This window comes from Halichoerus grypus, chromosome 6, assembly GCF_964656455.1.
Source record: "Halichoerus grypus chromosome 6, mHalGry1.hap1.1, whole genome shotgun sequence".
In the NCBI taxonomy this organism is placed as follows: domain Eukaryota; kingdom Metazoa; phylum Chordata; class Mammalia; order Carnivora; family Phocidae; genus Halichoerus; species Halichoerus grypus.
Window position 1 is genome coordinate 73,204,482 of NC_135717.1, and position 22,782 is coordinate 73,227,263.

General features: G+C 39.8%; 1 protein-coding gene across 1 annotated transcript in view; it reads left to right on the plus strand.

The window, feature by feature from the left end:
• CCNY (cyclin Y) overlaps positions 1 to 22,782 on the plus strand; it is a 220,788-nt gene that overhangs the window by 15,840 nt on the left and 182,166 nt on the right. The window lies entirely within an intron of this gene.

Here is a 22,782-nt window from a genome sequence, read left to right on the forward strand (position 1 = left end):
ATACAGAGTTAGAAGGGAGGTCAGAGTGATTACCTCTGCCCTGGTTGATGAGGGGATGTGGTCAGGAAAGGCTTTGCCAAGACAATCTTTTGGCAAGAGCAAGAGGGGTGGGAGTGGGGAAGAGCCAGGAAGTGTGCTACATGCAGAAGGAAGCTCTGTTTCTGAAAGATCCAGGGTGGATTGGCACATAGGTTCATTCTGAGGTCAGTAAGTAATATGGAACCTCTTGGTGGCTTAATCCCCAAACATCTTATATAATGAATTATGCTCATTAGGAGGACATTTGTTCTAAAAGATTTCATAATGGATGGATGTGCATTGGTGACCAGTTTTGTGTATTTTGCATATATTCTGGATTTTGTAAAATGATTACTCAGAGTTGTAACGTGGGAGACAGAATAGATGTCTTCAAACCTGTGGAAGCAATGTTGCATATGAGAAAATAGCCTTGATAGAATCCTAGAACATTCATATGATCAAGTACTGTAGAGATCCTCACTTTCCAGATATGGCAACTGTGCTAAGAGGGATTTATCCTTAGCATCACACAACTAGTTTATAGTGGTTTGTGGCCTGAGAGCCAAGTCTCCTGTTGGGGGTGGGGGGAAGGTCAGAGCCTTTTCACTCAGCACAACGATTCTCACAAGGTTAAATATTCCCAAGAAGAAATTAATCTTGACCCATCTTATTTTTTTATGTGATGTTAATCTGAGTGAGAATTATGTCTTAGAGAATTGTATTAGTTATTGAGCTGTAACAAATTATCCCCAAATGTAGTAGCTTAGAGCAGCAGTATTATCTCTCAGTTTCTGTGGGTCAGCACTTCAGGCAGAGCTAGGCTGGGAGCCCTTGGCTTAGGGTGTCTTAGGAGATTGCAGTCGAGCTGTCTGCTGGGACTGCAGTCCTCTCAAGGTGCAACTTGGAGACATTCTGCTTCCAGACTCACTCAAATGGCTGTTCATGGCATCAGGTGCTCGTTGGTTGCTGGCTGTAGTCATCAGTTCCTTGCTATATTGGCCTTTCCTTAAGCTGACGGCATGGTAGCTGCCTCCCCCATCCCAGAGCCAGTGATCTGAAAGAGAGCATGAGAGACCTGAAAGATGGAAGCCACTGCCTTTTTATAATCTAAGTTTGGAAGTAACATTCTATCATCGCTGTTTGTTACATCAAGTCCCTAAAATCCAACCTGCATTCAAGGGGATGGTATTATACAAGAGTGTGACTACCTAGAAGTACTTTAGGGGCTATATTGGAGGCTGCTTACCACAAGCATTAATTAAGATTCTTTTGGTTGTAACGGAAGTCCACTAAAACTGATTTGGGTGGGGAATGGGGGAGGGAAGAATTACCGGAAGTACATGAGGATATTTTATGGAAGCCAGTATAACTGAGTCTTACAAGGACTTGGAATAGGGAGTTGGATAGCTTGTAGGAACTGAGGCGGTTATTTCTTTAAGTATTTTACTTTTAAATTCTCTTGTCAGTTTTAGTTGATCTGATCTTTCTCAATGTCTCATATTTATTTTTCTCTGAATCTTTATTATAAAATAGCTTTTTTTTCTTTCTCTGTGGTAGCAAATGGCTACCCTAATGTCTTCAATTCTAGGTCCACAAAAGACTGACTAGACTCTGCTCCAATTCCCCAGGAGAAAGGATTGAGTTCACTTAGATAAGTTAATAGGAAAGGTATCCAGTCATCTATGGCATGGTGAAGGTCAAGGCTGAGGGTATGGACAGGAAGCCTTACCACTGTTTGTTGCTGGGAATGAATACAAGGGGTGAGGTTGGAGGGGGGATAGTGAATGGTTGAGGAAGGCCCAGAGAAGGGCAGTTAGAAATAATTTTCTTATATATTTGTTTTTAAAATCCATGTTTTAGTTTTCCTAAGGCATTTCCAATATACTCCCAAAAGAGTAGACCTAAAATGAATTAATTTGGGTAAAACTCAGGTTGGGGATAAATTAGCACCCATTTTGCAAAGACAGACCTTAGCAGAAAAGCATGATTATTTATATTAAGAAATTAACAGAAATGTCTTTGAGACTTTTGGTAACTTAAAAGCTAGAAAATCGATAAGTTTTGGATAAAATTACAAATAAAATTTAAATAAAATTACAATTCATTTCTCTCTCTTTCTGAACTTGCCCCGTATAAATTCCAGGTTTATCCACTTTTTATAAAACATTCTTATGCTGCGAACATCTGTCAGTTTTCTCATCTTAGCTTTTTTTTTTTTTTTAGCAGTTGATGTAACTTAAAATGAAATTAGCATTTCTGTTCTTTCTAAAACTGCCCATTTAGGGTCTTCACATACACTATGCTTTTGGCTCTAGTTGATTTAAATAAATTATAAAGAGGCAAAGAAGGTTTTTATGGACATTTTTGCATATTTACTTCCATAGCATTTTAAAATAATGCACACTTTGACATAGCTATAAAAACTTTTGTATTATGAAGATAGAAACTGAAAGCCTTTCCTCTAGTATTTTTCTTTTTGCTTTGTAGATTACTCAGGTGATCAGTTTTGAGTCTTGTCTTTAGAGTGTGATTTGAGCAGTCCAATAGTAGCAGCAATTAAAGCAGATTAAGTATGTGGTAACTTTATACATGGTAAGACATTGTTTTGTTGTTTAAAAGTTGAGCCTGGCAGAGTAGTCTCTGGGAATTGCTGTGTGGTAGATAGGTCTCTTAACAGCCCTCAGAAGTCTGAGGGGAGAAGCTGGTGGTGTATACGGATGGGGGGAAGCAAAGGCAAGTGGTGTTGGGGCAGGGCGGATGTGGAGACCAGAAGAGTGATTCTAATTATGGCAGGGTCCACTTACTTGGTTTCAGTAAGGTTTGCTGGGTGGTGCTGCTTTGGAAAAATCTACTCCCATTATTTAACCTAATGTATTACTCACATAATACTCCATTATTGTAGATTTAGATTTGGTAATAGTGCTATTTCCTGTTAGAATCTGGTAGAGAAAAAAGTCTCTATTGTAGTTGCAGAGATCTCTGGGAAGATGGAGCAACAAATTTCTCTGGCTTCTTAATATTAATTGCTTCTTATGATTTACTCTTTTCAGGCTGTTCTTATAATCCTGTCTCTCTCCCCTTAACAAATGTGGAGCTGATCATGTCACTGCCCTCTTCAAAACCTACTTGACTCCTGTTGTGGTTAAACACATACTCCTCCCCGTGGCTCACAGTCATTAGTGTTCGTCCCTGCCTGCCACACAAACCTCCCTTCTCATACAGCGACATCAAGGGCTTCCTTGTCCAAGCTTGTCCTTGTCTGGGGTCTGTCTGTGCACTTGTTATTGCTTCTGCTTTGCAAGATCTTCCCAAAGATGATTACCTGGTTGGCTCCTGGGCATCCTGTGTTACCTCCTCAGATGTTCTATTCCTAGAAACACAATCCAGAGAAAGGAACCCTCTCCCCACTGTGGCAGCTCCCATCATTTTCTCGCTTCACTTTGTTTGCCTGTTTGTTGTATGTCTCCCCTTCCCCACCAGAATATAAACTCCATGAGGATAGCGACTATGTCTGTCTTGCCCATCATGATATTCCCATTACCTGGAGCAGTCCTTGGCACGTAGTGGGTGCTCAGTAAATATGTGAATGAATAGAGATACTGCATTTATTCAATATCTAATAAACATTTCTTTGTGTTTTATAATCTTGGCATTTTTAAAGGGCACAGGCCAGTTATTTTGTAAAATAATACTCAATTTGGGTTTGTCTGATGTTTTCTCTTGGTTAGATTCAGGTTGTATATACATTTTTGGCAGGAATATTGCAGAAGTGATGTATCATATTAAGAGGCACATGCTATCTATTCGTCTCAGCATTGGTGATGTTAATGTTGCTTGGTTAAGGGGTGGTACCATTCAGGTTTCTTCAGTGTAACGTAGCTTTAATTAATAATAATAAGTAATTTGTGGGGAGATTGAGGCTATGTAAGTATTCTATTTCTTATCAAACTTTCACTCATTAGTTGTAATGTCCATTAATAATTTTTTAGCTCCTCTATTTTTTGGTAGGCATTGTAAGGAAGAGTTCTTTCTTCTCCCCATTTGTATAATTACCAGTACGGAGTCATGGATTCTTATTTTATTTGGTGAGTTGTAATCTCTTCTTATTTTTTGTTGCTTAAATTGTCCCAGGTTTGGTTGGTGGGAGCCTCTTCAAACTGGTTCCTTTCCAAACTGTATTCTTTAGATACGTCCTTATCATTCCTGAGCACTTCCTTAGTTTCTGGCAGGATATTTGCTTTGTAGAAATAATTTTTCTGTTGGTTTGGAAAAAAAGGTTTCTTCCCCCTTAAAAAAATATGGATGTAATGTTTTCCTTTACAGAACATCACAGTAACATCAGTAGCAAATCATGATGCCTGAAAATGTGGCCTTAAATAAGTCTCTCTGTCTTTTCTTAAACTGTCATGATTTTGCTTGTTTCTATGAAGTCAAAGAGCAGCACCTTATCTGCTTGTGGCTCAGGGACAAAATAACATTGTGTGAGATGGTCAGCAATACTTAAAGTACTGCCAGTGCATAAAGCTATCTACCTGGAGCTGATAAAATTATATAGGTAAGTAGAAGAGAACATGTCTCTGCTCTTAAGGATGGGTTTAGTGGAGGAAGACAAGACTGTATTGCACATAAGAACAAGTGAAAAGGTGAATTTTGGCAACTGTCTCCTTTATCCTGCTCACATGTACAGATTACCATTTGTTTTGTAGCAGTAGTCTCAAGAACTTGGTGTCATTTGTGACTACTTCTTGTTGAGCTCACGCACCCAAGACATGGCAAGGCGAAGGCCTGACCGATTTGATCAGTAAAGATACAACAAATCACTTCTGGATTTAGGTGGTTGATTACCTACACACAGAGAAAAGAAGAATAAGCCAAAGGTGTCAGCTTCCTGTAATCTTTTCCCAACACAGCAGACAGGGTGACACTGAAGTAAGAGAGCCCAGTGACTGCCTGTGTCATGGGATACACTGCTGCCACGAAGCCAAGTCTAGATTGCAGTTAAGTGGGTTTATATTTTGGATCTCTATTTGGTTGCAGGGTGGACGAGTGTGTAGAGAGCCCTATACTTCACCAGAACCCAAGACACACTGAGAACCTGTCTCATGACAGCCACCAGAGAGACAGGGAGGTTAATGGGAGATGGCCTCTGCTGTGGTCTGAATGTTGGCCTCCCACCCCATTCATGTGTTGCAGTCCTAATGCACAATGTGATAGTATTGGAAGGTAGGGCCTTCGGGAGGAGCTTAAGTTAGGAGGATGGTGCTCTCAGGAATGGGATTAGTACCTTATAAAAGAGACTTCAAAGAGATCCCTAGCCCTTGCTACCATGTGAGGACACAGTGAGAAGTCTGCAGCCCAGAAGAGGACCCTCACCCAATCATGCTGGCACCCTGATCTTGGACTCCTAGCCTCCAGAACTGTGAGACATAAATTTCTGTTGTTTATAAGCTACCCAGCCTGTGATATTTTGTTATAGCAGCCCAAATGGCCTAAGACAGTCTCTTAGCGGCTCCTCAGACCATCCTCCCTTCTTGTGATACAGGAAGATTATGAGATATTCCTCCAAGTCGTATCAACTGTGGTTCAGACCTTGCCTACATGGCCTCTTTGGATAAATGCAGGGTGTCTGGGGCACCATGGCAGACCCATTCTTCTGCACCTCTTTCACTTTGTGGTGTAATTGGTATCTCCATACAAAATAGTTATATCGCCTCTGATTGTCATTCACCAAGCTCTTGTCTTCCATTGTCCTGTCCCACCTGTGTACAGGTCAGTTCTGTAATAAGCTATTGTGTGAATGTGAATGAGGTTGTTCTCAGGGCCTTTTTTTAAAAAAATTAATTAATTAATTAATTAATTAATTTGACAGAGAGAGACACAGCGAGAGAGGGAACACAAGCAGGGGGAGTGGGAGAGGGAGAAGCAGGCTTCCCGTGGAGCAGGGAGCCCGATGTGGGGCTCAATCCCAGGACCCTGGGATCATGACCTGAGCCGAAGGCAGACGCTTAATGACTGAGCCACCCAGGCGCCCCCCTCAGGGCCTTTTTTCTGTCTACCCTACTCTTTATATCCAGTCTGAATTCATAGATGCCGATTGTTTGAGAATCCTAGGTTAGCTTATCCTTGATATATCTAGAGCCACTGGACTTCAGCAAACATTGTCTCACTGTAAACAACTGTGTGTGTGTTTTTAATTGTGGCAAAATTATAGGTAACATAAAACTTACCATTTTTAAGTGTACAGTTCAGAACCATTTAGATACATTCACATTGTTGTACAGCCATCAGCACCATCCTTCCCCAGAACTTTTTCATTTTCCTAAACTGAAACTCTGTACTTATTAAATGATAACTCCCCATCTCCCCCTTCTCAGCCCCTGGCAACTACTTTTCTGCTGTCTCTCTGAGTGACTACTCCAGGTACCTCATATATGTACCCTTATATACAATATTTGTCTTTTGTGACTGGATTATTTCACTTAGCATAATGTCTTCAAGGTTCACCCATGGTGTAGCATCTGTCAGAATTTCATTCCTTTTTAAGGCCAAATATTCCATTATTATGTATATATCACATTTTGTTTATCCACTCATCTGTTGATGGACGTTTGGGCCGCTTCTGTCTTTTGACTATTGTGAATAATGCTTCTGCAGACATGGGTGTATAAACATCTGCTTGAGTCTTTGCTTTTAATTCTTTTGGGTATATATATCCAGAAATGGAGCTGCTGGAAGGATCTGTGTTTTGAAACTTAATTTTTGGTGAATTTGTGTTGTCACTTAATCTTTAATGTGATATGAATCAGATTGATCCAGAAGCTGGATTGCCATATCATATTTACCTTTATGAGACCAAAAGGAATGATTTTGTTTTAAAAGACAATATTTGTTATTTCCATGATTATAGAAGCAATATATTCACTGTAGAAAATTTAGAGAAGTCTATAGAAAAATATTATCTATAATCCCACCATGCAGAGCAATGCTTGTTTTAAGTATTTTACACTATTATTTTATATTAATATGAACAAAAATACCCTAATGATGTGTTTAGAAACCTGTATCTTTTAAAAAAGAGAAAAATACAAGTCTGTGGATCAGAAGGCAAGTTTATGTGGTGGGAGATTACCAAAATGAAGGTATTTATTCATCCATTTATTCAGTGGTTTGTATTCTCTCGAATACACGTATTTTGCATACATAGATGTAGATGTATATTTCTTTCAAATTGGGGTCATGCTGTTACTATGACTTCCTAATTTTCTTTTTCTCTTATTATAAAATTAATTCTAATAATTTTAAATAATCTTCTAACATGATATTACTATAGGTTGTACTTTGTTTTTTCTTTTTAAAGATTTTATTTATTTGAGAGAGAGGGGGGAAAGGAGGGAGAGAAAGAGTATGAGTAGGGGAGGGGCATAGGGAGAGGGAGAAGCAGACTGACGCCCCGTTGAACAGGGAGCCCAACACTGGTCTCGATCGCAGGACCCTGAGCCGAAGGCAGACACTTAATCGACTGAGCCACCCAGGTACCCCAGGTATATCAGTTCTGTATTTAATCACGGCAGTACTAATGATGGTAGCATTGAATTCTTAGATTTAGATTTTGTCCTTTAGGTTTTTCTTTCTTTTTAAAAACTCTCATTAATAATAATATATTTTATTCTAATGTCTTTGGAGGCATTTCCTTAGGAGACATTTCTAAAAGTCTTTTGCCTTTTTGAGTCAAAGGAATAAAACTTGACAGGTAGGCAGGAATGAAAAAAACTGCATGTTATTTTTCAGGTATATGTGGGTAATTTGTAATACAGGTTTGAGAATTGTCAATTTGCTCACCGAAATCTTCATTAATTCATTAACAAGTAATATTGAACATCTGAGGACCACAATATTATATTAAGTACGTAAGTATTACAAAGATACATGAGACATGGCCTCTGATTTCTAGGTCACTAAATTCAAATAGGTCGTGAAATTCTAATCGTGAAAGATGAGAAGTATACACATTATCATTTAAGGCACTGTGTCATAAGAACCATGTTAGTTGTTATAAAAGTAGATGCTAAAATCAAACCAAAAAAAATGTGCTATAAGATGTCAAAGGGAAGAGACAACTTTTGCCTCGTGTAATTTGAGATGGCTTCATGGAATAATGGGTTGGACTGGGTCTTTTGGGTGGGTGGTTCTTGTGAATAGAAGAACATAAGACATTTCAGGTAGAAGGAATGACAACAGGAAGGGCCTAGAGGTGGGAAACTACAGGATTTATTTGGGTCATGGTGAATGGAGTCAGTTTATTCTCAGAAGAGAGGTAGAACAGTCTGGACAAGTCTTGGGTCTACAATAGAGTTCATGTGATGTAGGATCCTTAATTCCAAGTTAGGGAGTGTCAGGTTTTTTGGGGAGTAGGCTCACTTGCGCATAGTGGTCCTAGGAAGATTAATATGTTGGCGATAAGAGAACTTGACGGGAACAGATTGGAACCAGTGAGATCAGTTGCGTTGGTTCACTGACAAAGTCTTGAGTGTGGGATAGTTGGAATGAAAAGGAAGTTATACATAGAAGCTGTCCTGCTGCTGCCATACTCCCCTCCCCCCACTCTGACACTACAAATGTGCTGAGTCAGAGCAAAGGCTTTTACAAAAGTCTTTGTATTCCCCACCCACCTGACACTGAGAAGTTATGAAATCATTGTTGAAAGAAGTGAGTGAGGCGGCAATATAGTTTTGTGCCTAAAGGTGTAAGAGAGAGGGAGGATTCAGAGTTGACCCCGAATCTTTGGAGATTGGATGAATGCTGTGTTAGTGAAGGGAGGTTGGAGAAGTAAGGAGGAAATACTGGTTTTGTGAAGGGAGAGGGTAAAATTTTTGAGTTTAGGCAGTTTTATACAGTCTTTTTCAATGGTAAGTGATAGGTTTTCCAAAATTCACTTTATAGATTCCTGTTAATACAATTTTCAAATTTAAGTAATGTGGAAAGATCTGAATGTTCCCATCCCCAGATTGGTGTCAAAGAGATGATGGAAGGATCCAGATTTACTGGACGAGATGTGTGTTACAGCACTCTTAGTGGTTTGGGATCCCTTGATCTCATATCTCATATGATTTTTTGTCTTTTAACCCTTTCGCCCATAATTCCCCATCCTTCTGAACAAGAGAACAGACATGTAGGGGTGAAATTGAAGTATTCAGATTTAACAATTTTTTTTTTTAATTCCTATCTTTAGGTTATTCAATCTAGCATTGTTCTACATCAACACTAATAACAGCAAGTTGACTAAATTTTGCATCCTATTTGTCCTCTGTGTAATTAGATATACCAAAAAGCTGCTTTTTGACCACCAGATGTATGTTTTTAAATTGGTTAAAAATAATGTTAGGCATTTAACTAATTTAAAAATATGTTGTGGTGGGAGAGTCAGACCATTAGGATAATCTTTGAATTCATGTTCACAATAGTGTAAAATATTACAGATGACATTTCTAAAAAGTTTTGAATTGTTATGTGAAAGTCAGCTTTAGTATGAACATTACCTCTGTGAATTTTGATTTTGTACTTCATTTTTTCTAGTTACTATTTTCGTTTTTTTCCCAAAAATATGGGTTCTTTATACATTAGCCTATTAACTCTGTCTTGTAATTATTACAGTTTAAAAAAACTTTGTTGGGGCGCCTGGGTGGCTCAATCTGTTAAGCCTCTGCCTTCAGCTCAGGTCATGATCTTGGGGTCCTGGGATGGAGCCCTGCGTCTGGTTCCCTGTTCAGCAAGGGGTCTGCTTCTCTCTCTCCCTCTGCCCCTCCGCTCTGTTCCTGTGCATGTGTGCTCTCTCTCACATAAATAAATAAAATCTTTAAAAAATAATAAATAAAAAAACATCTTCTTTTATATATTGAGGTCTTTACCAAAGCCAAGGCTGCATAAATCTGGGGAATGGTTCTAAGTGACAATTGGGCCCTTGTTGAAATGTGGAAACATTTTTTTTTTTTTTTAATTTTAGAGAGAGAAAAAGAGAGCACGTATGGGGACGGTGAGGGGAAGAGGGAGAGGGAGAGAGAGAATCTCAAGTAGGCTCCACGTCTAGCTCGGAGCCCTACACAGAGCTCAGTCTCACGACCCTGAGCCGAAATCAGGAGTTAGATGCTTAACTGACTGAGCAACCCAGGAACTCCAAAATGTGGACATTTTTTATTATGAGTTCTCCTAGTGCTGGTATAAGTCCCAGATACACCATGTATATGCTTGTGAGACTAGGCAGTTAGGATATGTTTAATAGTCAACTTAAATGTATTTTGCATCATGTTGAAATTTGGACATTAATGTTTTGAAAGGTAGAAAATTCCAAATACAGGTGAAAGATTTTTATCACTGGGCTTCATACTTAAGAGTCAGTTCTGTCTTAAACTTACCTGGTAATGTTTATTGAGCTGGTGAGGTTTATGGAGTATAAATAAGATAGGTTATCTTTCCTGGAGGACATTGATTATTTTCTCTGGAGGGCATTTGAAATTGAAAGCAAGAGTAATATAAATTTGATATTCAGCTAGAAAAGAAAAAAAAATATTTACACATATATGTTTAACTGTCCTCATGGTATAAAGACTTAGGTAGAATAAGTGGTTGATTATTTTACTGCAGTGTTAATATCTTAAGGTCAGAAGAAACCTTAGATTTATTTCTTCTGTGCTTGACAAATAAGGAGACATTTCAGTACTTCCTACTACCAATTGAATAAATTATAAACTTCACAAATTAAAAGCCACAGAAGAATAAATAACCAGAGCTAACATGGTCTCTGATTTGTATGCTGTTACTGTCAGGATTACCTGCCACTGGGTTACCTATTCCAAATTGAGATGTTTTTGATTAACTTCCTTGGGTTCTGAGTTGTCAGTTCTCTTTTGCCCCCATTAATCTTTGTATTTTAGAAATTTCCAGTTAAGTGTAATATTAGATAAAAAGAAAATAATTATTAATCTAAATAAAATCTTTAGCAGTAGTATCAGTATTAGTTAGAAAATTATATTTTGCCTGTATAAGGTATTAACCTTAGGAGAAGCTGAGTGAGAAGTATAATATGGGAATTCGAAAATTTTTACAGTTCTTCTGTAATCTGAAAATTCTCTCAAAATAAGTTAAAAATGATTAGATTGATTTATCAGCTACAGAATTATTAGTGTATCACAAAACCAGATAGAAGACATTTGTTTGTCTGTTGTAGGGAATGGGAAGAGATTCTCTTCTCTTTAGATGGTTGAGTTCCTTGTTCATGTTCATGGACCTGAAAAATGAAGAGTTGATGTATCTCAGGAGGATGAAGACGCAGTGTTAGAGTGTTTAGTAAATGCATACCTGTTTTTTCTCATTTTCTGTGTCTATATGTGTAGATACATGCAAAGATATCAATTTGTGTACATACGTGCACTAAGTGCATCTCAATGAGGTCACTGGCTTTCTAAAAATAGTAATTTCCTTTTAGCTTGTTACACATACATTTTTCTTTTTTTTTTAAAATATTTTTTTTTTTTTTTTTTTTTAAAGATTTTGTTTATTTATTTGACAGAGAGAGATACACAGCGAGAGAGAGAACACAAGCAGGGGGAGTGGGAGAGGGAGAAGCAGGCTTCCCGCAGAGCAGGGAGCCCGATGCGGGGTTCGATCCCAGGACTCCGGGATCATGACCTGAGCCGAAGGCAGACGCTTAACGACTGAGCCACCCAGGCGCCACCACACATACATTTTTCTTGATGGGATAGCAGCAATGATTTGCTTTTTGAGAATAAATTAGATTATTTTATTTTGCAAAAAGCAGCATGTGATTTGGGGCTTCATGTACAAGTTGAGTGATCAAACGCTTTAATACTGATTTGGATCTAAATTTAAGAAATGAGGGGTTTTTGTTTCTGAAATGAACGGGATTCATTCCCGAGAACAGTGCAGAAGTCTTTTCGTGCAGTGGACATATCATTGGACTAAGGTTAACATTTGTAGGTTTCAGCTTCAAAGGATTTCACTTAGATGTATACTTTATGTTTATTATCAGTTATTGCTGACATCTCTATTAACAGATGAGAGTTTGTGGTTTTACAGCAGTTGCTATATAGGCCAGGCTAAAGCTTCGTGTGTCACCAAACCTGGAAGCTTGGCCTCATGCACTTCCATTCTTTATTAGTTAAGCCCTATTTTGTCTTCTTTGAGCCTACTCTTTTCCTTTTGTGCTAGGGCAGTGCCCTCCAGTAGAGTTTCTGTGAAGATGGGAGTGTTCCATATTTGTGCTGTCAACTATGGTAGCCACCGGCCACATGTGGCTGTTGAGCACTTGAAATGTGGGTAGTGTGACTGAGGAACTGAATTTTAAAGAATCTAAATGTAGATAGCCATATATGGCTCATGGCTATTGTTGGATAGCACAGGTCCTGTGCTGTCATTGCTACTTCCTTGAGTGGTGTGCTTTGAAGGGAGTGGACAGAGATGTTCATAGGGTAACTGAACTGTCCGTTGTTCAACATAAAATCTCCACTAAAAGGGTTTTAACTGCCTTGCTGTGGAAACAGTGTTACTTGTTTCCTTGCCCTTGTTTCCTTACGTTATGTGAGAGGTACCTTGTGGGTACCGTTATAAAACTTAGATTTTTTTCACTTTAGCTTTTCCATGTCAATAAACATACTTCTGTCTCATCATTTTTAATCACTGTATGGTATTCTGTTTTATGACCCTGCCATCATTTACTTTATCAGCCTTTTTTATATTACGGACAATTTTTATATTTCATAAAATTCTTAGAAGACTAATCACATAGGTTTTGGGGCTACATCTTTGTTCCTTCGGAAATTCTTAAGATTAGCATTTCTAAGTCAGACGGTAGGTATATATTTAGATTTTTGTTTTGTTTAATGTACATTGCTAAAATGCTCCCTGTTGGCCACCTGCTCCCACCTTCCCCACAAGGTTGTGCCAATTTACCCTCTAAATTGGCATTTGTGAAAGGTGGTTCATCAGCAGGAGAAACATTTTAGGGGTTTTATGTTTACACAAAGGCAGCTTTACGGTATCATCTACATATTCATAAATCTTTTGTCTATTTTTTCTGTTTCATTCAGGGCAAAAATAAAGTGACCGGGGTTGACATTGGGGTGATATCTTTAAAGGGGCCTCTGTGGAGGGAGGTTGTAGCTCATTTGGCTAGTCCGTTGGGAGCTCTTGCCAACATTCTCTCTGCCTGGGGTTCTGTACATGCTGCCTGTTGCGTCGCTTAATAGAGAATCCTGGTTCCTGGGACGGCAAGTCTGGAGCCCTTTCGCCCTCTCTTCCTGGGCTGAGGAACATGGCTCTGTGTTCTTGCCCTGGGCACCAGTGCTGCCGCCTTCTCTGATACAAAGGCCCACCTAAGCACAGTGGTGTGGTGTTTGTGAGGCTGGCACATCTTCTTCTGGACTTAGCCAGCTGTCTGGTCATGGCTTCCAGATGCTTATTTTACATTTGGGACAAAAGGGGGCCTTTCTTCTTTCACACTTTTGGTTAGGATGCACTCTTATCTTTGTTTTGAGAAAGGTCTCAAGTTCAGAGGCTTCTTGAAAGAAAGTGGCCTGCATTATTTTTTATCTTTATTTTTAAAGACAGTTTTTTTTTCAGAGCAGTTTCAGGTTCACAGCAAAATTGAGAAGAAAGTACAGAGATTTCTCCTATATCCGTTGCCCCCCCCCATGCATAGCCTCCCCCATTATCAAAATCCCCCACCAGAGTGGTATATTTGTTACAATTGATGAGCCTACAGTGACACCTTATAATTACCCAAAGTCCATTGTTTACCTTAGAGTCCACTCTTGGTGTTCTATATTCTGTGGCTTTGGACAAATGTACGATGACAGGTATCCATCATTACCATATCATACAGAATATTTTCACGCCCTAAAATCCTCTGCGCACTTTCTGTTTGTTCCTCCCTTCCACCCCAACTCCTGGCTGCCACTCATCTTGTTACTGTTTCCAAACTTGGCCTTTTCCAGAATGTCATATAGTTGGAATCACACAGTATACAGCCTTTTCAGATTGGTTTGAAGGGAAGGAAAAATTCTTTTCTATCCATTAAGGTCTTCCAGCTGGACTGTGAATTAAATTTACATGAGACAGATTAACAGGAGAAATAAGCAAGGTTTTATTACGTGTGCACAGTGGCACAATAAGGAAATTGAGAAAGAAATGACTGAAGCAGGCAATTTTTATACTTTTCAGACAAAGGGACAATAAATCTGCAAGGAATTGACAGGACAAAGAAAACTTAACTTTGGGAGTGTCCATTAGTAAGGAATTCTAAACAGAATTTGGGCTGGGGTACTAAATTTGTAAAAAGTAACAAGGGTTGTTTATACAGCGTTGTGGACTCTAAATTTCCTATCTCTGGTGATAAGGACGTCTCTTTAGCTCCTGGTACAGGGAGGGTAGCTTTTTTTTTTTTTTAAGATTTTATTTATTTGCAAGAGAAAGAGAGCATGAGTGGAGGGGGAGGGGCAAAAGGAGAGGGAGAAACAGACTCCCTGCTGAGCAGGGAGCCCGATGTGGGACTTGATGAGGGGCTTGATGTGGGGCTCAATGTGGGGTTTGACGTGGGGCTTGATCCCAGGACCCTGAGATCATGACCTCAGCTGAAGGCAGACACTTAACCGACTGAGCCATGCAGGTGCCCTGAGGGTAGCTTTTCCATGGGAGATTTAGTTCCTGCTTTTAGGGAGATGGAGGAGGGTCTGAATATCCTTCTTAGGTAGGATGTCTCTTAAGTACCTTTTGTTCAGAATAATCAGTATGCCAGAGTGGCACGTTTTGGAGCAGCCTACCCTTGGCCTGTACAGTTTCTTTCACTTAGTAATATGCATTCAAGGTTCTTCCATGTCTTTTCATGGCTGATGGCTCATTTTCTTTTGAGTGCTGAATAATAGTCCATCTTCTGAATGTATCACTGTTTATCCATTCACCTACTGAGGGACATCTTGGTTGCTTCCAAGTTTTGACAATTATGAATAGAAAGTGCTGTAAGCATCTGCAAGCAAGTTTTTGTGTGGACATAAGTTTTCAGCTCCTCAGAGTAAATACCAAGGAGCTGGATTATGGTAAAAATATCTTCAACTTTGTAAGAAACCATCAAATTGTCTTCCAGAGTACCAGTTTGCATTCCCACCATTCTGTTAATAATGAGAGTTCCTGGGGCACCTGGGTGGCTCAGTCGTTAAGCGTCTGCCTTCGACTTGGGTCGTGATCCCAGGGTCCTGGGATTGAGCCCCACTTCGGGCTCCCTGCTCGGTGGGAAGCCTGCTTCTCCCTCTCTCCACTCCCCTTGCTTGTGTTCCCTCTCTCGCTGTCTCTCTGTCAAATAAATAAAATCTTAAAAAAAAAAGAGAGAGTTCCTATTGTTCCACATCCTGGCCAGCATTTGGTATTGTTATTGTTTGTATTTTGGCCATTTTATTAGGTAGTGTGTAGTGTGTAGTGGTATCTCGTTTTAATTTGCATTTCCCTGATGACATATATGTGGAACATCTTTTCATATGCTTATTTACTTGCATTATTTTAAATAATAATTTTAAAGTTGTGGTGGAAATGGACCTATACTGAAACAGCCTGGGACAGTGCATGATTACTAGCAGGGAGATAAAATCCTCAAACTTTAGAATGGATGATGAAAGATCTTTTCTTTTAATAAGTACCGAACATATGAAAATGTAGGGCTGTATATGGATGGGAATAACAGTACTTGCTCATTAAAGAACAGAGAGTTTATGTGGGAAATAAGATTAACAGTGAAAAGTTACAAAATAAGAAATCATTATTTTATAAAAAAGTGGAAGAGACGAATGGATTAATGTTTATTGAGCACCTGTTGAGTGCCTGGCGCTGTGTCATGCTTCATGCTCATTACCGAGTTTGATGTAGCCGTAGTTTCAGGAAAGTCAGGGGTACTGACGGGTAGTGTTGTGTGAGTGTTGCAGGCTACATGACCCACGTGGGAGGAGGAAAACCATGGGTGCAATCAGAAGGAGGAGGAGGCTCAGGCTGAACCTTGGAGCCTAGGTGGAATTTTGATGAAAAGGAGAGAATGAGCTTTCCGAGGCATGGAGTGTGGTATGAGGGCTTGCCTCTCAATTCTGTGAGGGCAGAGGCCATGCCCCTCCTGTTTACCATTGTAGCCCAGAATCTAGCACAGTGCTGGCACTAGGAGATGCTCAACAGAAAGTAATGGAATAAGTGATACCAGTAGGTGCCAGGTTAATTCTTTTTCGAATAAAGTGAATTTGAAGCAGGCATTTCAGAGAGTAATTCTGGCACTGTGAAAGGTTCATATAGGAGTGAAGAGAGAAGACTGGAGAAGTCATCTGAGGCCCCATGGAAGGCTAGGGAATTTGAGCTTTATTCTTAGGCAGTGAGGAATGTTTTTCTTAGCAGGGGAGTGATGTGATGATTGAGTTGGAGTTTTTAGGGGATTCATTGGATATTAGTCAATAGATTATATTGGAGGGGGAGTTAAAAAAAGAGGGAAATTAGAAGTCCTGTCTGGAGACAGGGGTATTTCTCAGTGTCATTGGCTGTTCTTACCTTTAAAGTTATTGAGGGGCGCCTGGGTGGCTCAGGTGTTAAGCGTCTGCCTTTGGCTCAGGTCATGATCCCAGGGTCCTGGGATCGAGCCCCGCATCGGGCTCCCTGCTCGGCGGGAGGCCTGCTTCTCCCTCTCCCACTCCCCCTGCTTGTGTTCCCTCTCTCGCTGTGTCTCTCTCTGTCAAATAAATAAAATCTTAAAAAAAAAACAACAACAAACTTATTGAAAGGCAGGAAGACCCAGGGGTCAGGAGCTGGGTCTCTTCATTCGGGCTTCAGGTTGGCTAGCTGTGAGAAACCGGGGCCTGTTACTTAACTTTCTTCCGCCTCATCTTCTTTTTCTGTAAAATGGGGATAATAAAAATCTCTACATCATGGAATTGTTTTAGTGATAAAAATGAAAGAAAAGATGAAGTATTTGGTACAAAGGAAGCAATCAGTAAATACTAGTTATTAATAATATTGCTAGATAAAGGTCATTTTTTATGAGATAACTTGGGCTTAAGTTTCATGGATTTTAAAGAATAAAACAAGTACTTTAAAACTTGGGACAGTTTAGACATCTCTGGAATGCAGTTCTGAAAGAGGCTGGCTTCCCTGAGGTGGCCTTTTCTAGAGAATTCACTCTGGTTGTTAGAGTGCATCTTCCCTTGTGAGCAGTATAATCTGGAGGTGGGCACGGTTGTCAGACATATAAATGTATCTTTTCCCTGGACGTTTTCACAGCTCTGCAGTTTAAACATCATTTTCCTAAACCAGAAAAAGGCATGTCTCAATTACCAGAAGTTAAAAATTCCATTGAACAAACCTACTCTCAGGGGACTTCTAATTTTATCTAATCCACATACAACCCCCCCCCCCCCCCATACCCTTTTTAAAACTTTAGAGTATAGATGCTGGTTTAAAATGCTTGGTTAATACTTAGAAGGGCATTAGTTATTTATTTTTGTATCAATACGAGGAAGTAGGTAAAATCATCAGAAGAGTGATTTAGGTGCACATGCTAAAGGAACTCTTGAAAGTACAAATGGATAGAATCCGGAATTGATCACAGATGAAGTTGCTGAGTCCTTAGCACTGCTTATTTGGGAAAGCAGCTCTATAGTGGAAAAATACCTAACCAGAAACTGGGAGACCTGGTACAGTGTTCATTCAGTCTTTAGCTGCATGACCTTGGGCGAGTCTTGTGGATTTTCTGGGGTTCAGGCTTTCATCCTCATCTCTAGCACTGATTTGCAGAAACTACTCTGCCGCAAAAATGGAATAATCATAGTCTTTTCCTAATTTGCAGAAAAGAGCTTTTAAAATTGAATTGCTATGCTATTATTCTGAGTTTTTCTTATATGAAATTGTCTTGAGTTTTTTTGCTTCTCTCCATCTGCTGCCAGGTGTTCATCTATATATACTTGTTATTTTCATGGATGTGGTAGACTAGGGTCATCATTTCATATTCTGTTCAACTGTCACAGGCATATCTCTGCCATTCCCAGGTTTGTGGTAGAACAATCTCAGGATATATCCTCATTTTATGGTGTTTTCAGAGTGCTCCCCAGAGGTGGAGCTGAGTGATGCCTTGGAGCAATGACTGCTCCACAGACTGGCATGGGGAGTGCCCTTCTCACTTGGCATTAAAGAAGATTTTTGATGGAGAGTCATAAGATCATAGATTTTTAGATCCTCTGAGGGGCCTCAGAGATCATCTTACTGGACTCTCCTTAATCAAGGCTCAGAGTTATCTGAGGTCGTAAGGCTGGGCTCAATGAGCAGATCTCCAGACTGCAAGCTGGTGTGCTTTGCACTACTGAATTCTGAGATCTTATCACTGTTTATATTCAGAAATCATTCAGTGTTCTACTTTTCCGGTGTACAGGATGGAGTAGTGGTAGCTTGTCTGTTATCTTGAGGAACTTCCTGCTGATCGGACATCATGGAAATCTGTCCAGTTTGCTTTGTGGAAGTAGTCCAGTGCTAAACTTATAAAAAGCAGTCTGGACTAATAAATTATCAGGCAGGAATGGCCTTGCAATGTATTGTAGACAAGACAGTAAGGGTAAGTACTGGTGACTGTGTGGGTGATGACTTCCATGTGGGTATCAGTGGGATAGAGGGACAAAGCAGGACAAATGAGCCTTTTTTTTTTTTTTTTTTTTTTTTTTTAAGATTTTATTTATTTACTTGAGACAGAGAGAATGAGAGAGAGAGAGCACATGAGAGGGGGGAGGGTCAGAGGGAGAAGCAGGCTCCCTGCTGAGCAGGGAGCCCGATGCGGGACTCGATCCAGGGACTCCAGGATCATGACCTGAGCCGAAGGCAGTCGCTTAACCAACTGAGCCACCCAGGCGCCCATAAATGAGCCTTGACAGAGATTCTACCTGTGACCTTGGACTCATCAGCACTGTATTTCATCCCTGCAGAAGCATTGGCCAAACTGTTAAGTGTATGAATATCATTTGGTGTCAGGGGTAGGTTTGTTGTTAATCGTATTTGCAAAGCCAAGGGTAAAAGGCTCAACAGAGTTTAGGAAAGCTGTGGTCTCTGGGAAGACTTAAATAGAACTGTATCAGTAATCACTGAAAACTTGGGATTCCTGTTTTCAGAAAACCCAAAAGAAATCAATTGTTTATGGGAAAGAATTATGAAAATATAAATTAAGAGAATAAGTTCTTGGCTTAACATATGCTTTTGAGAAAACTGCTCCATTGGGCTTTCCCTTGTTGGGTTTATTTTGCCTGAGATTTTCATAGGATTTTTATTGTGCTGAACTAACACTTAGGTGAGCTGAAGATATATAAACATTTGCAACTGAAATGTGTTCCCAAGACTAAGTCTACTAATGTACAATCACATATGTGACTATTTCATAAATTCGACCTCAGAGAATTCAGTATTTTTTTTTAAAGATTTTATTTATTTGAGAGATTGAGTGAGTGAGAGAAAGACAGAGCAAGCGCGCATGAGTGGGGGGAGGGGCAGAGGGAGAAGGAGAGGGAGAAGCAGAAGCGCTGAGCAGGGAGCCTAATGTGGGGCTAGAATCTCGGGATTCCAGAATCGTGACCTGAGCTGAAGGCAGACGCTTAACCGACTGAGCCACCCAGAGGCCCCGAAATCAATATTTTTATTAGGTTAGAGGTGACCAAATACCATAGAAACTGCATTTGAATTCCGACCTGTGTAACTTTAAATTTTGCAGACCACCTTCAAGAATGTTTTTAAGTGTGACCTGTACACTTTTATACATCAGAATTACCTAAAAATACAGATTTCTAAATCAGAATTTATAGGCATGGGACTGGGGAACATGTGTTTCAGTAAATTGCCCACATGATTTGCCCTTTACCTTATACTCATTCAGGCCCCACAAATCAATCCCAGGATTTCACAGGTGAGGGTATAGAGGGGAGGTGAGTTTTGTTGCCCCACGTATTCTTTGGGGATTTATATTTGCTGTGTGCCTGGAAGCGGGCTAGGTATGAAGGCTAAATTGAACACTGTAATTATAAACTTAGCTAATTATAGACCTTGGATGATAATGATTCAGAGTCTTCTGCTCTGTTTTTATTGCTGTGCAGTTATTCCAGAGACTTGGCCAGGTAATATGAAGTACTTCATACTTTCCCTATTACTACTTTCCTATCTAATCTTGGATAGAAGTTCTGTTCATTGTTGATTGTCTCTTAGTAGCTTATTTCACTTACTGTTTTATGAGGTTTTAAAAAAGAGGCTGGATTTCTTTTCCTGTCTTGCCTACTTGGCCTGTGTGTTCCTTCAAAACAGGGACCGCATATGGGCGATAGTGGTAGTCCCATTGCGCAGCTGCAGGCAAGGACACGGGAGGAAGGTGATACCTGTTAGGGACTGGCTGATTGATGACAAGGGACCTGGACAGCTGATGTTTCTTTGTTCATTCAATTCAGACTCTCACAGAACCTCCCCTTCCTATTTCCACTATTGTTACACTAGTTCCTGTTTTTATTTCCCAAGGCTTGACTGAGTAGTCTTCCTTGCCTCTGTTTCTGCTTTTAAATCCATCCGTCACAGTCTTGCCAGGCTAACTTTCTGCAGACATTACTTTGAACAAGTCACTTCCCTCCTCCACGACCTTCACTGACCCTCACTGGCACATGATGCTCTCCACAAGCTCCTTTCTAAAGGTCTTATCCTGCCCTTTTCAAACTAAGTCTGTACCAGTCTTGACAGGTGTTTTCATCCTCCCCACAATTTTAAGTTTGGGACTTGAGCTTAGGGAGGATCAGGACAGAGATGTAATTATTCCTATGGCACTGGCCATAGGCCTTGGGAATTAAGTACCTATGTTTGGAAGGCAGGTGGAGGAATGAGGGACAGAAAAGGACGGTCAGTTAGGACAGGAACCAGGAGAGGCGGCCACAAAAGTCAAAGGAAAGAAACTTCAAGATGAAGAGGGTGATAAACAGTATTGAGTGTTCAGGCAAGTTGGTGGAGGCTGAGTAAATTCCATTGCATTAAGTGGGCTATTAATGGTACTCTGGTGTGTTTCTTAAAGATTTAAATGGGAACAGAAGCTAAACTGCTACATTAAAGGCAAGAAAGGATGCAGCAGTGAGGACAGATCACTCATTGGTGCGAATTGAAAGTGAAAAGGTGTGTGTGGTTATTTTTTTTCCCCACATGGCAGATGCTTATGTGTTTTGAAGGCTCAGAGGATGGAGCCAGTATAGAAGAAAAGATTCAAAATAATTTAAAGAGCTAAACCAGAGGAGGAGGCAAAGGATGGGGTCCTCCCAGGGATTCCCTTAACTCTGACAATGAGGAAGGAGGAGAGGATGGGAGGCAGAAGGGAGCCACTTCATTCAGATTGCTTCATTTATCTGTCAGGCGGAAGAGGAATTTCACTTGTTAGCAATGTGCATGGGGTAGTTTGAGTTGATTCTGTGCCTTCACAGACTCTTGAGTAGAATTCGTCATTCTGTGAACCATCCCTGGCTTGTGTGCCGACGTGCCTTTGCTCACATTGGCTCCTGCTTTTGCCAGGAATTACTCTTTCCTGCTCCGCCTTCCTCCTTTGTGTTTCATTATGTGTTAGTTAACTGTGTATCTCATCTCATAGAGAATTGAAACACACTGCTTAAAGTTAAAGTTATTTTTATTTTTGCTTTTATTTTCTCTGCTGGGTTATACATTGGAAGGATTTTCAAACCCAGGAGTAATCTTAACTTTGGTAAAATGTAATAAGAAAACATTGGTGTCAGTGGACATGCCTGAGTTAGGCCAACTTGAGTTTGAATCCTGGCTCTGTTTCTCACTGGATTTGGTTTGGAGTGGTTACATCCTATCATTTTGTGAATTTACAAAGTAAGGATTATGAAACCTGCTTTTTAGGGAGGTGGGGCCTAGGCCTGGCATGTAGTAAGTAAGTGCTCAATAAACCTCATTATAGTTGTTAATAATGGATTCCTTGCTTCACAACAATGTTTGATTGAATATCTGGATAGATGATGAAGGGTAGAGCAGAGTGGATTAGTGTCCTCCCCCCATTACATTGAATGAAAGTCTGGTGTATTCTACTTTGTACTTTCATTCCAGTGTTGATGTATCTACTGAAATGTATATAGTAAAGAGGAAATGAATGCCTCTTTATGACTATATTGATTTGTTTTCTGAAGTGCCCCATGCAAATAACAGTTTCATTTTTTTCATGGTGATTGAGTAGAAGGAAATACTTATTCTAAGAAAGTAGTAAATGTGTGGTTGATGGTGACATTTTGTACAGTTTTTTTTTTTTTTGATTGACAGCTAGTTAGAAATAGCACATAATTAGATGTTCATAATATTTATAGCAAGGAGCACAGCTTATACAATTAAAGTTTACCAATTAAAGTCCTTCTGCTTACAGAACTCTGGGCATATTGAATGATTTATTTTTTGGCCCTTTACTTTTCAGAACAAATGCTGAGGCTTTGAAGTTTTAGTAGGGCAGCTGTGTGAAGTATACATACCATAAAGCTTATGAAACCAGAGATGGAGCATTACCATGGGGTTAATTTTTCTTCTTATTAATTTTTAATGCATTTGGCATTGTTCCTGGGTAGCTGATCCTTCAGTTCCTCATTAGGAATACAGATGTCTCCTAACAGAGAAACAGGAAAAGAAGCTTGCTCTGTGAGAACTCGACAAACCAATATAAACATTTTAACAGAGTAC